Raw genomic sequence first — 12,256 nt, 5'->3', positions numbered from 1 at the left:
TGGGTCAAGGCCTCCAGATGCTAGGCTGCCCCCATCCCATTCTTCATCGTCCAATTTCTTGGGAGGAGTGAAACGACCAGGGACTTTGTAGCACCCTTTATACTTCTCAGACCACTTGTTAACGTTCGAGAGATGAAAACTTTTCCAGGAATGGTTAGCTCACACAACCCTTCTGTTTAGCTCATTGAATTTCAAGTATAAAAAGGGGGGGCCCTGGGTGGTTCAGTTGGTTAAGCGTCTGACTTCAGCTCAGGTCATGATCTTCTGGTTTGTGAATTTGAGGCCCGCGTCCAGCTCTGTGCCGACAGCTCAGAGCCTGGAGCCTGTTTCAGATTCTGTGTCTCCCTCTTTCTCTGCCCCTCCCTTGCTCAAGCTCTGCCTCTCTCTCTCAAAAAATAAATAAACATTAAAATTTTTTTTTTAATTTCAAGCATACTTTGCTTAGAAAATAAATACAAAAATCGCTATTTAAACTTGTAAACGTATATGGAAGTGTGCATTCCTGACTTGGGAGGAATTAAGCATCTCCTAATTCTCGTGGAACTCATTAGTATACTAAAGAATTAATTTTTAATTCTTGTAGATCAAAAAAAAAAAATCACAAAAAAAGCAAGAGCACAAACTGCCCACATCACCCGTAAAGAAACTTACTAGTTGTCTTGGGCTCCCTGTCCTCTATCATGCTAGGCAGATCTGGATCCAGAAAACTCTGCTTTTAGGCTCATGCAAAAAAGAGACGTTTTCAGATGCAACTTTGTCCTGTGCTGTTTCTTCACCAAAATGCAGAGGAAATGCATTACTGGCAGTCAGGAAGCAGGGGTGTTAGGCCCCTCTGTGACTGACTTCCCCACCTGTCACATAAAGCACCTGGAATAATGCTCCTTAAGGGTCTGTCCACCGATGAAGGTTTACTTTTCAAATTAGTTTCATGTTCAGAGCCTTCACATTTCTCTTTTGAGACCCGGATACGTGTTTAACCAGAACGAGTCTCCTACAAGCTAGTGAATTTCCGGATGTGTCAGGAATAATTTCTTACCTAGACCTAATTCTTCTACATGCACAGGAAATGGGAAAATGGCTCTGGGAGGGTGAGCCCACTGCTGCTTCGTCTCTCTTCCCACCTTGCCATGGCAGGCCTCTCTGCCTCTGGTCTCCCCAATGTCTCCCACTTACCCCACAGTGTCAGACTGAGGAGCACAGCCCCTTCACATCAGTCCCTTGCTCAACTGTGTTCAGTGGTTCCTCATGTTCTCAAGGAACACTCTCAAGCTCTTGGCCCTCAATGATATGTCCCAACATCCTTCCTTGACTGATTGCCCACTGCACTCCCAATGAGGTCTGGCCAAATGAACTGTTCACTCATCATCTGATCCTTTGCCTTTACTCAGGAGTCTCTCCCTGGGATGCCCCTCCCTCAGCTCCACATAACCCAATCTTGCCACCTTCCATGCTTCCTTGGCCAGGCATTTCTTCCTTGCCCCAACCAAGAAATAACCCCCTTCTCTCCAACTTCCAAACTCCTGCCACCACCCAGCCATCCTGTGATTAAAAAGTAGTCACAACACTTTGCATCCATCAATGCTACATCCCTACTACAAGATCTCATTTAGTAATTACACCCCGGTGTTCGGGGTTATGATCATCTCCAGGTGCAGGTGGAAGGAGGAGCCCAGGAGTGAAAGTGCACAGACACGGTGTGTGGACTCAAGCAGAATAAAAGTGAGCACTTGGGAATTCCCAAATTTATCATTACCTGCTGCCTGTAGTAACCACGGCACCCCTCACTTTCTTCCTTGCGAGATCATTACTCTTGAATACGCTTCACCTTTCTCATTCCTGCATTTCCTCAATTCTAAGTTTCCACCAGCTATAAAATGCTGGTAGGACCAGTAATTATGTAATTACTTTGAGACGGAGGGGATCATCACATTAAATACACAGGTCAAAACTGAGACTATTCAGACACTTCAAATTGTGCAAGGGAAGAAGTATTTCTCGGAACCAAGGTGATATTTTAGATGCGAGATTCTGAGAGAGATCCCTTCCCCCATGCAGCAGCGGAATCATTCTCAGAGGTACCTGCCCGCCCCCCTCCATTAATTTACAGAATTAAATGTTTCCTGGAGGTATGTGAAAGGAAAAGCTAAAACTTACAAGATTCTGTATTCTGATTGCAGAGTGCTGCCCCTGGTTTGTTTGGTTTTTCCCGTTTCATTATCAGGACTTTGGCCCATCCGCATCTCCTGGCTCTCTTCTCACCCTTCGCCTTCTTCAAAGAGGTGGCGGTCCTTCCCCACCCCCACCAGGGCAGTTGCTGCGCATGCGCTGGATGCATTGCAGAAAATAGGAGCCTCAGGCACCTGTGGAGGAGGCGGGACGACCCCCCCCCCCCCGCCCCACCCCAGTAAAAGAAATGCATTATTTGGGCAGAAACACAGAAACGGAGCTGCAGGGTGGTTGCGCCCTGCCCTTAGTACATGCACGTCCCAGCCAGCTGCTTTCTGCACTTGGGGCCCCTCGCTCCTTGATCTGGTCCACACCCAAAAAGAGTCGTAGGAGGAAGCCTGTGGGGGCTCACTGTAGCATGCTCGGACCTCACTAAGTCCTGATAGGCTCTGACCAACCTCATAACACAGTTTCTTCATGTGTACATACTTTTATTCATCTTTGCCTATCTCTTTATATTTTGTGCCTATCCTTTAAACTGTTATCCGGGAGCTACTTGGGCAATTTTCTTCTTCTTATTATGTTAAAAACACAAAACTCAACAAGTATTTCCTCTTTTTTGCATACTATATTTCACTTGGAAGCATATTTTATTTATAACTGATGTATAGACATTTTCATTGTATCAGTTGTCCATCATCATATCATAAACATAGTCTGTGTTGCCTTTACCCTTAAATTATCCATTTAATGACCAAGAATCATGCTCTCGGTGGATTGCCCGTAATTGACTCTCTTCATTCCCTAATAATGGAATGCCCTGAGCCCATTGTTATAGGCAATGATGGGATAAAAAGGATTCCCAGGCAATCTTTTTGTTTGCTGTGAATCATTTGCAAATGGGGAAGAGCAGTTTTCACACTTCTGTCCAAAGTTCACTATTCCTTACCAGAAGTGTTTCCTCAGTTCACAGTGAGGGTGGTGCCTAATTCAAAGTGCAAGGGCTTTATTTTATTTTTAATTTTTTTTTTTTTTTTTTTTTTTGAGAGAGAGAGAGACAGAGAACTAGCAGGGAAGGGGCAGAGAGAGAGAGGGAGACACGGAATCTGAAGTAGGCTCCAGGCTCTGAGCTGTCAGCACAGAGCCGGATGCGGGGCTCAAACTCACGAATGTGAGATCATGACCTGAGCTGAAGTCAGACGCTTAACTGACTGAGCCACCCAGGTGCCCCAAAGAGCAAGGGCTTTCAATTCAAATCTCAGCTGAGTCTCTTACTGTCTGAGAGGGAGGGACCTCTGAGCTTCCATTTTCCCATCTGTAAAATGGGAGTAATGAAACTGATCTCACTTGGGGGATGAAATATGGGACTAATTCCAGTGCTCTGCCCAGTGTCTGGTTTACTTTAAGTACGAAATCTATTCTTCTTACCCTTCATCCTTCCTTTCTCCCTGGATTATCTGGGCCAAGTAGCTTTTCACTTCTCTAACTTCCATCCTTCTTGAACTGTGTTTCCCACAAAAGCCTCTGGCCGTAAAACACGAAGTACCTCTGAAGGGCACTGCCCAGAAGAAATACAAAGCCAGCCACATATTCAAGCCACATGTGTAATGTAAAATAGTCTTGGTGGCCACATTTAAAAAGTAAAAGTAAAGAGCATAATTAAGCCATTTATTCAAATATACTTTTAAAATATATTTTATTTAATCCAATATATCCAAAATAATATCATTTCAATATGCAATCAATATTTTTCAGTATTAAGTAAATATTTCCCATTTCTTTTTGTTATTTGTAACATCTTTGATACCTGATGTACATACTAAACTTACAGCCCATCTCAGTTCAGACTGACCATATCTCAGATATGATTAGAAGCTTCTGTATTGGGTTGCACGGATCTAGACTTAGAGACTTAAGCTTCTAACAGGTGTGCAGATGCTTCAAATGGGGCCATCAGCCAAGGGCTTCGGAGTGTTGCCTTGGAAACATCATTACAGGTGCAAAATGCCCACGCATTTTGATGGTTTGCATAAGAAATGGAGACAACAAAGGCAAGTCCCCACTGGTAAATTAATAAATAAATGTAAATAAATAAATTCTAAAAAGTTCTAGAGTGTGACTCAAGAACTCTGAGGGGCTCATCCTTCCTTCTTTCCCTCCTGCGCAAGATATCTCCCCTAGAACCCCAAGAAGACCAAGCTGTCTTGCTTTTCAACTATGAAGGTCAGATGGGGACAGGGGGTGCCAAGACTTCATTTCTCCACTTGACGTCTAATACACATCTCCACTTTTATTTGTTCAAACCTATATTCTGGAATAACCGCCACCTTGCAAATATGTTCCTTCTGCCCCTGACCTAGCTCAAGATCTGACAATTCCATTCTCCCTATTGCCCTCGAGTCATCTTCAACTTCTCTATCCCACACACTACACTTAAAATATCATCAAATCCCACACTCAAAAAGTATCCAGAACTCACCACTCCGACCACCTCTCATTATCTCTACTATCCCTTTGGGGGGAGCCACCAATACCTCGAGCCTGAATTAGTACAACAGCCATGTAACGGATGGTCTTGCTTGTTCCTTTGCTGCCCATAAAGCAGCTAAAATGATTCTTCTTTAAAATGCAAGCATACATCAGTGAGTCAAAAATATGTATTTTTAGTCACCATTAAAACGATAGAAAAATATATACACCACTTAGGAATAACTCTAGACAAAATATGCACTATTTTATAAAGAAAGTTATAAAATTTTATCAAATATTTTAAAGAAAATTTTATTCAAATATTCTAAAGACTATTTGTCATCTAAACAAATGAGCATACAAACCATGTTCATGAATTGGAAGCGTCACTTTCATAAAGATATTGTATCTCTCTGAATGGTATTTTCAACCAATCCTGAACATAGGTTTTTGCTGAATCTGATAAACTGTTTGTAAAATCATGTGAAGAAAGAATGTACCAAGAATGTCAAGACAGAATGGAAGAAGAAGAAAAAAAATAACAAGACTCTTTTCAGATATCAAAATTCATTGTAAGCCTAGAGTTAATCATATCATATAGTATTGGCAAAGGGATCAACAAATGGACAGAACAGAGAGCCCAGAAACAGACCTGCATATACATGACAACTTGATTTATAACGGAGCTGGTGTAGATCAGTGACTAAAGAATGGCCTTTTAATTAATAGAGCTAAAGACTCTTGGTTATCCATATGGGAAAAAAACAAAACAAAATGTAAAAAATCATTTTTGATGGGACAAAACACTTAAATGTGAAAGGCAAAATTATAAACAAAAAATGTAAGAGTAATTTTATGACTTCGTGACGGAGGCGAATTTCTTAGATAGCACACATGTATATCATAAAAGAACATATGGATAAATGAAGCTCATTTGAAATTAAGAAATTTGGTCAGTAATAGAAATTGCAAAGAATGTATGGAGACAAGGCACAAGCAATGGAAAAATATTTACAATATACATTTACAACAAAGGATTAATATCCAGATATGTATTAAATTATGGAAAATCAACAGGGTAGAATACAGATGGCCCCAAAGAGAAGTGGGCCAAAGATCTGAACATGAAAAGGAATCCAGAATGGCCAATAGGCATATAAAGAGATGCCCAACCTTAGTAATTCAGGAAGTGCAAATTAAAAACACAGATGGATTTAAAAATAAATAAATAAATAAATAAATAAATAAATAAATAAATAAATAAAATAAAAATAAAAAAACACAGATGGATTTTCATTTTCACTAGATTGGCAAAAATTAAAACTCCAGCCATATCAGATGCTGGTGAAGATGTGGGAACAACAGAAACTTTAACATATTGCTCATGGGTGGGTAAAATGAAGCAATTGGTTTAGAAAGCATTTTGGTATCATCCAGTAAGGGTGAAGGTATGTAAAATCCATGACCCACCAATTCTACTTTTAGGGGACATACCTTAGGGAAGTCTTGCACACATACTCTGGGATATACGTACAAGCAGAGCCCTAGCAGTACTCACAAATCCTGAGTGCCTAGCAGCTTGTGATAGAAAAACAAAACCAAAAACCAAAAAAAAAAAAAAAAAAAAATTCCAAGTGCCCATCAGCATTAACTCAGGGAAGTATATTGAGATATATTTATATAGAACAGAATAGTATGAAGGAATTCCAGAAACAAAATTGGGAGCAAGCGAGGCAAGTCTTAAAAAAATATTTAATTCCTATTTGCAAAGTTCAAAAACATGCAAAACTAACACGTATTTAGCAATTTAAATATATGAGCTAAAACGATAGAGAAAAGCAAGGGAACAACAAGCCCTGAAATCTGGGAAACCACGTTCTCTGATAAGAGAGAAAGGACAAGCCTGTGAAGGACCTCAAAGATGCTGATGCTATTTTTTTTTTATTTTTTTTACATGTATTTATTCACTTTGAGACAGAGAAGAGCACAGAGAAAAGCAGAGAGAAGGAGAGAGAATCCCAAGCAGGGTCCACACTGTCAGCCCAGAGCCTGATATGGGGCCTGAACCCACGAACCGTGAGATCATGACCTGAGCCGAAATTGAGAGTCAGACACTTAACCGACTGAGCCACCCAGACGCCCCTGATGCTGATGATCTTTAAAGAACACACTTAGGTGATACTTCTCATACCCTATACACTGTTTCTGAATTTTCTTTTCTATAAACTCAACATGTAGAAACTCACTAAGTCTAAGGGGGTACAGCCCAGGACCTCACACTGAACAGGAAGTCCGTCCTTACCTCTCTGGCTGAGTCGCCTGGCCTGCGCCTCACGGCTCTCTGCCCCACTGGCCTCCACCAGGCCCCCTGCACTGCACTTTGACGTCCTTTCTCCATTCCCCTGCCAAAAATATTTCTCAAAAACCACAGAGCTCAGACTCTCCCTTCCTTCAGGTCTCCGCCCAGAAGGCATGCACATTCTGGGCCTCCTGACCCCCTACTCCCAGGCCTCTGCATTCCATCCCACTTCAGCCCATCACGCCAAGTACAACTGCCCCCGTCCACTGGCCCTGATGCCTTTAACAGTGCCTGGCAGGAAATGGCTCTCCATAAGTATTTCTTGAAATCTCTCAAATAATTAAATGGATGATTATGCAGAAAATCATGTCAGCATCGAAGCTTCCTTGGAAAGAGTAATACATGAAATCCTTAGTTGCTGCATTAGCTCCTCCTGGCTTCCCAGAAGCTGGGACAAAGGATTGGTTCAGTGTTCTGTAAGGTCTGATTTCAGGAGGAGAGAAAAGCAAATTCTCTGTGAGCCAGGTGGTCCGGTTTAATCAGTTGCTGTTTCTAAGGTTTGATGTGGTAATTCACATGAGGAGAGGGAGGCCGGAAGAGGCACCTACTTACCAGACCCCCAGGGAATGACCACAGGACCAGGACAAAGCTAGCTCTCTTGGTGACCAGGCTGGAGTGGCCCACAATTCTCAGCACCCTTCAGAGGCCTGTGCAGGGGGCCGGGCAGAGGAGTCTCACGGTCAGCAGCCCTTCCCCATCCCTGGGAATTAGCACAGACAGGCTCACATCCAGCCTGCCCCTGGGGTGGCGGGTCACCTTCCTTAGCAGAACCGTGAGAAAGGGCTTGACCTGCGGTCAGAGGATGAGGAATGGAGCTGGAGCCCAGCCTGGCTCAGCACACTCCAACAGTGACAGACACCCCAGCAGACCCCGGCATCAGAATGGCCCTGCACCGCGCCCCCCCCTCCCCCGCCCCCGCCACCACACACTTCCTGCTTATCAGCTCGCCTCTTCTCCCACATCCACACACCCAGATCAGGCACCGGCAGTCACAAGTGTTCCAATGCTGAGCTTTCCAGCAGGCGGCCAGTAGGCCCCACCCTGACCGACAGGACCTCCATGCCCATCTCCGGCCTGGCCCGGTGTGGCCGAGAGCAAGGTCACCTACCCAGAGGTGTGGCGGTCAAGGCCTGCAGAATTCAGGTGGCATGGGTGCCCCCGTACTGGGCCACAGCCCCTCAGGCCTGGGGGAAGAGGGCTCGGCCAGCATTGTTAGTCTCCAACAGCGTTTCACTATGAATCACTCAAGCTGCGTTTCTGCTCATTTCCTGGAGAAAGCAGAAGTGAAGAGTCAGCAGATGCCTGTTGTCCCCATTACCCAGACGGCGACAGAACTGCCTGGGTTCTGGTGGGTGACTCGGGCCCTGCAGAAAGGCCCCTTAGGGGAGTATGCTCAGAGGTCAAGCAGTGCTGGCCACGGCCAAGCACAAAGAGGCACAGCTAGTGAATAGTGGATACAGAATTTAGCCTTGTGTTATTCGGCTGGACTTTCCCGTTGTTTCTTGATCCCACCTATCCTCTCTGAGCCTTTGGTAAAATACAGATAATAATGGTGTTTAGGTGAATTTGGTTACAGAGGTGTCTAAAGTGCAGCCATGGACAGTGCCTGGGTTCATCAGTCTCCTCTCTGTCAGGCCCGGAGAGAGCTCCTCACATGGATTTCTTCCTCCCCCATCCTAAGCCCTGAGTTTTACCACTGATCCAGGGAGTCCTCCAAGGTCGGATGGTCAACTGTGGGTGACACTAATGATGATGAAAGAAAAGTTTATTTTGTTTTATTTTTTTTTTTTTGAAATACAATTTTAAATAATAGGATGAAGTTCTCTGAAACTCAGCATCAACACTCTCTTTCCTTGGGGTGCGTGGGTCCAACTCTTGATTTTGGCTCAGGCCGTGCTCTCTCGGTTCATGGGTTCGAGCACCCGCCCCCCCCCCCCCCGACGTCAGGCTCTGCCCTGACAGCGTGGTGCCCACTTGGAGCTCTCTCTCTCTCCTTCTCTTTCTGCCCCTCCTCTGCTCGTGTTCTCTCTTTCTCAAAATAAATAAATAAACTTAAAAAAGAAAAGAAAAAGTTCCCTTTCCTGTACGTCTATTAGGCTGAGCCATTTCACATTGTCTTTTCATAACACCCCCGTGTAGCATCAGCTAGCTCGTCACCGTGTTCAGTTCACAACCCAACTGACCGTTTATAAGTAACTATGAGCAAGAGACAACATCCTTTGCTGTGGGAGGCAAAAAAGCCCTGGGATTGGTCCAAAAACGAAAACACAGTTATAACGAAGCCTCCTCTCTTGCCAGTGAAAAGTTGCCAGTAGACAGCAGCCAAAATAGGAGACGTGTCCAGCTGCAGACCCAGGCATCATGTCTCCGCTGACCCCAGGCCCCTTCCCCAGCAGGACGGAGAGGTCCTAGCATCCTTGCTCGAGCTTTCATTTCTCATCCCATCCACGGGTACCCAGAAAGCTACGGTGGAAGCTGGAAGCATGGAACCACAGGCAGGACACCTTGGGTCACCCTGAGACACTCAACAGTGTGTGCAGCAGCACAAGAATCATCTTGTCGGGCCAGAATGGGCTCCACTTTTTTTTAAGTGACAAATTAAAATCAATGGTTCTACTATTTCCAACATCTGTGATGCTATATAGTATGCACCATTATGGGCAAAGAAACATTCATCTTCTTGGCAGTGGGGACAAGACTCTTTCCAAGGGAAAGACCTGCTTTTGGCAACTAAAGATGATAGGTTGCCAGAGGCTGGGCTCCTGGGTTGAAAATCTCAGGTGAAAATATCAGGTATACAAAGACAACGAATATCTTTACGTCGTTTCTTATTTGTGGCATGAAGCTACTGTGATGTGCTAAGGAACAAATCAAGTAACATTTGCAAGTGGGTCTTGAAACACTAGAAAGAGCTACACAAGAATGAGTTGTTATTATTGAGAAACCTGTCCGTGCTCAGACACTGAGGCAGCCAGGGCAGCTATGAACGGCTCATGTAGATGTGTATTTTCATTGAAGGGAAATGTGAGATTCTGTGATTTTTTTAAATGTCCAAAAATAGCAATTATACTTCTGCTTCCATTTATGACAACATAACTGTTACAGAACATATCCTCCCACTGAAAGTAACTCTAAATGTGTAAGACAACGGTTTTCATGTATTGAATAGCAGGCTGACTAACACTATGATCCTTGAAGGGAGAGAAACCCAGGGGAGCCCCACAGTTGTCCTGGCTTTCTTCCTATGGCTACTTTCTGATAAGGTGCAGGAAAGTGGAGGCCCAGGGGCAGTAATCTCCCTGGACTGAAAATGTGTAAGAGGAAAGGAACTAGAATTTTCAGGGCAGAATCCTAAGAAGAATGTGTTTTGTGGGAACTCATTGTGTGTGTCCTTGGCCAAGGCTTGCCCATGCATGTGTGGGGTAAGACTCCAAAAGACTTAGCAGAGATCACCTGCCTCAGCGCTGAGAACTAAATGGAGATAACGGAGACTGGGCAGCGCTATGAATATTAGTTACATCCCATCCAGACTGAAAAGACTTCACTGCACATTTTGAGAATTCATCTTATACTCCAGAAAGGCCACACAGAAAAGTAAAAACTGCACACAAGAGTAGGAGCCATGAACTAGGAACAAGCTCAAAACTGAAACAGAAAATCCCTGGGGACTCTGAGTGGTTCAATCGGTTAAGCATCTGACTCTTTTTTTTTTTTTTTAATTTTCTTTAACATTTATTTATTTTTGAGACAAAGAGAGAGCATGAACAGGGGAGGGTCAGAGAAAGAGGGAGACACAGAATCTGAAACAGGCTCCAGGCTCTGAGCTGTCAGCACAGAGCCCGACGCGGGGCTCGAACCCACGGACCGCGAGATCATGACCTGAGCCGAAGTCGGACGCTCAACCGACTGAGCCACCCAGGAGCCCCTGCATCTGACTCTTGATTTCGGCTCAGGTCATGATCTCACAGTTGTGAGATGAGCCCCGCATCTGGCTCTGCACTAAGCATGGAGCCTGCCTAAAATTCTCTCTCTCTCCCTCTGCTCCTCTCCCCTGCTTGCATTCTCTCTCTCTCTCTAAAAAAAGAAAAGAAAAGAAAAGAAAAAAAGAAAGAGAAAAAGAAAGAAATAGAAAATCCCAAACAAATAATACAAGCAAGCCTGGCAGAACCAAAAAGATATTCCAGTAAATGAACTGCCAACTAGAGCAAAACTCATGATGCTTTGATGGAAGAAAACATAATGCAGCATCCCTTCAATGTAGCATCCACATTCTCTGGCATACAGCTACAATTAGTAGAAATCTGGAGAAACAGAAAAATGTGACCTATAACGAGAAAAATAACCATCAATAGGAACAGTCCCCAAGATGAACCTAATGTTGCAAGTATCACCCCAGGACTTTAAAGCAGCTATTAGAAATATATTCAAGGACTTAAAGGAAAAGATAGTCATAATAATTGCGAGGTAGGACATTTCAGCATATAAATGGAAAATATAAGAAGATTGCAATGAAGAATATCCAGTGGAAAAAAAGAGTCTCTTCCACAAATGGCATTGAGAACGCTGGTCAGCTACATACGAAAGAATGAAACTGGACCACTTTCTTCCACTATCACTATACACAGAAATAAATTCAAAATGGATGAAAGACCTAAATGTGTGGCAGGAAACCATAAAAATCCTTGAAGAGAAGGTTAAGCGCCCACCTCTTGGTTTTGCCTCAGGTCATGATCTCATGGTTCATGAGTTCAAGCCCCACGTCAGGCTCTGCACTGAGACCATGGAGCCTGCTTTGGATTCTCTCTCTCTCTCTCTCTCTCTCTGCCCCACCCTGGCTCTTCCTCTCACTCTCAAAATAAATAAATAAACATTAAAAAACATCCTTAAAGAGAGCACAGGCAGTAAGGTTTCTGGCATTGGCCATAGCAACATTTTTCTAGGTATGTCTCCTGAGGCAAGGGAAATAAAAGTAAAAATAAACTGTTAGGAGCTTCTACACAGCAAAGGAAGCAATCAACAAAACTAAAAGGCAACCTACTGCATGGAAGGAGATATTTGCAAATGACATATCCAATAAAATGTTACTATCCAAAATATGTAAAGAACTTATACAAATCAAGACCCAAAAAACAAATAATCCAATTAAAAATGGACAGAAAAATGAACAGACATTTCTCCAAAGAAGACATTCATATGGCCAACAGACACATGAGAGGTGCTCAACATTCCTCATCATCAGGGAAATACACATCAAAACTATAA

At 43.6% G+C, this 12,256-nt stretch overlaps 1 protein-coding gene across 4 annotated transcripts in view; it reads right to left on the bottom strand.

Moving 5' to 3' along the window:
- Positions 1-8,292, bottom strand: part of WDFY4 (WDFY family member 4) — a 295,826-nt gene extending 287,534 nt beyond the window's left edge. For 2 of the 4 annotated variants that reach the window (XM_019444885.2, XM_019444888.2), the window contains exon 1: positions 8,103-8,291. The gene's annotated coding sequence lies outside the window, so the exon portion shown is untranslated. Of the gene's footprint in view, positions 1-7,546; positions 7,784-8,102 lie in introns of all 4 variants that reach the window. The other 2 variants (XM_019444887.2, XM_019444889.2) reach the window with 2 other exon arrangements.
- Positions 8,293-12,256: the final 3,964 nt, after the last annotated feature.

Source organism: Panthera pardus, unplaced genomic scaffold (assembly GCF_024362965.1).
Source record: "Panthera pardus isolate Hobbes unplaced genomic scaffold, ASM2436296v1 HiC_scaffold_22, whole genome shotgun sequence".
Taxonomy (NCBI): Eukaryota; Metazoa; Chordata; class Mammalia; order Carnivora; family Felidae; genus Panthera; species Panthera pardus.
Note: the sequence above shows the minus strand (reverse complement) of the source record. Positions and strands in the feature narration are given on the sequence as shown.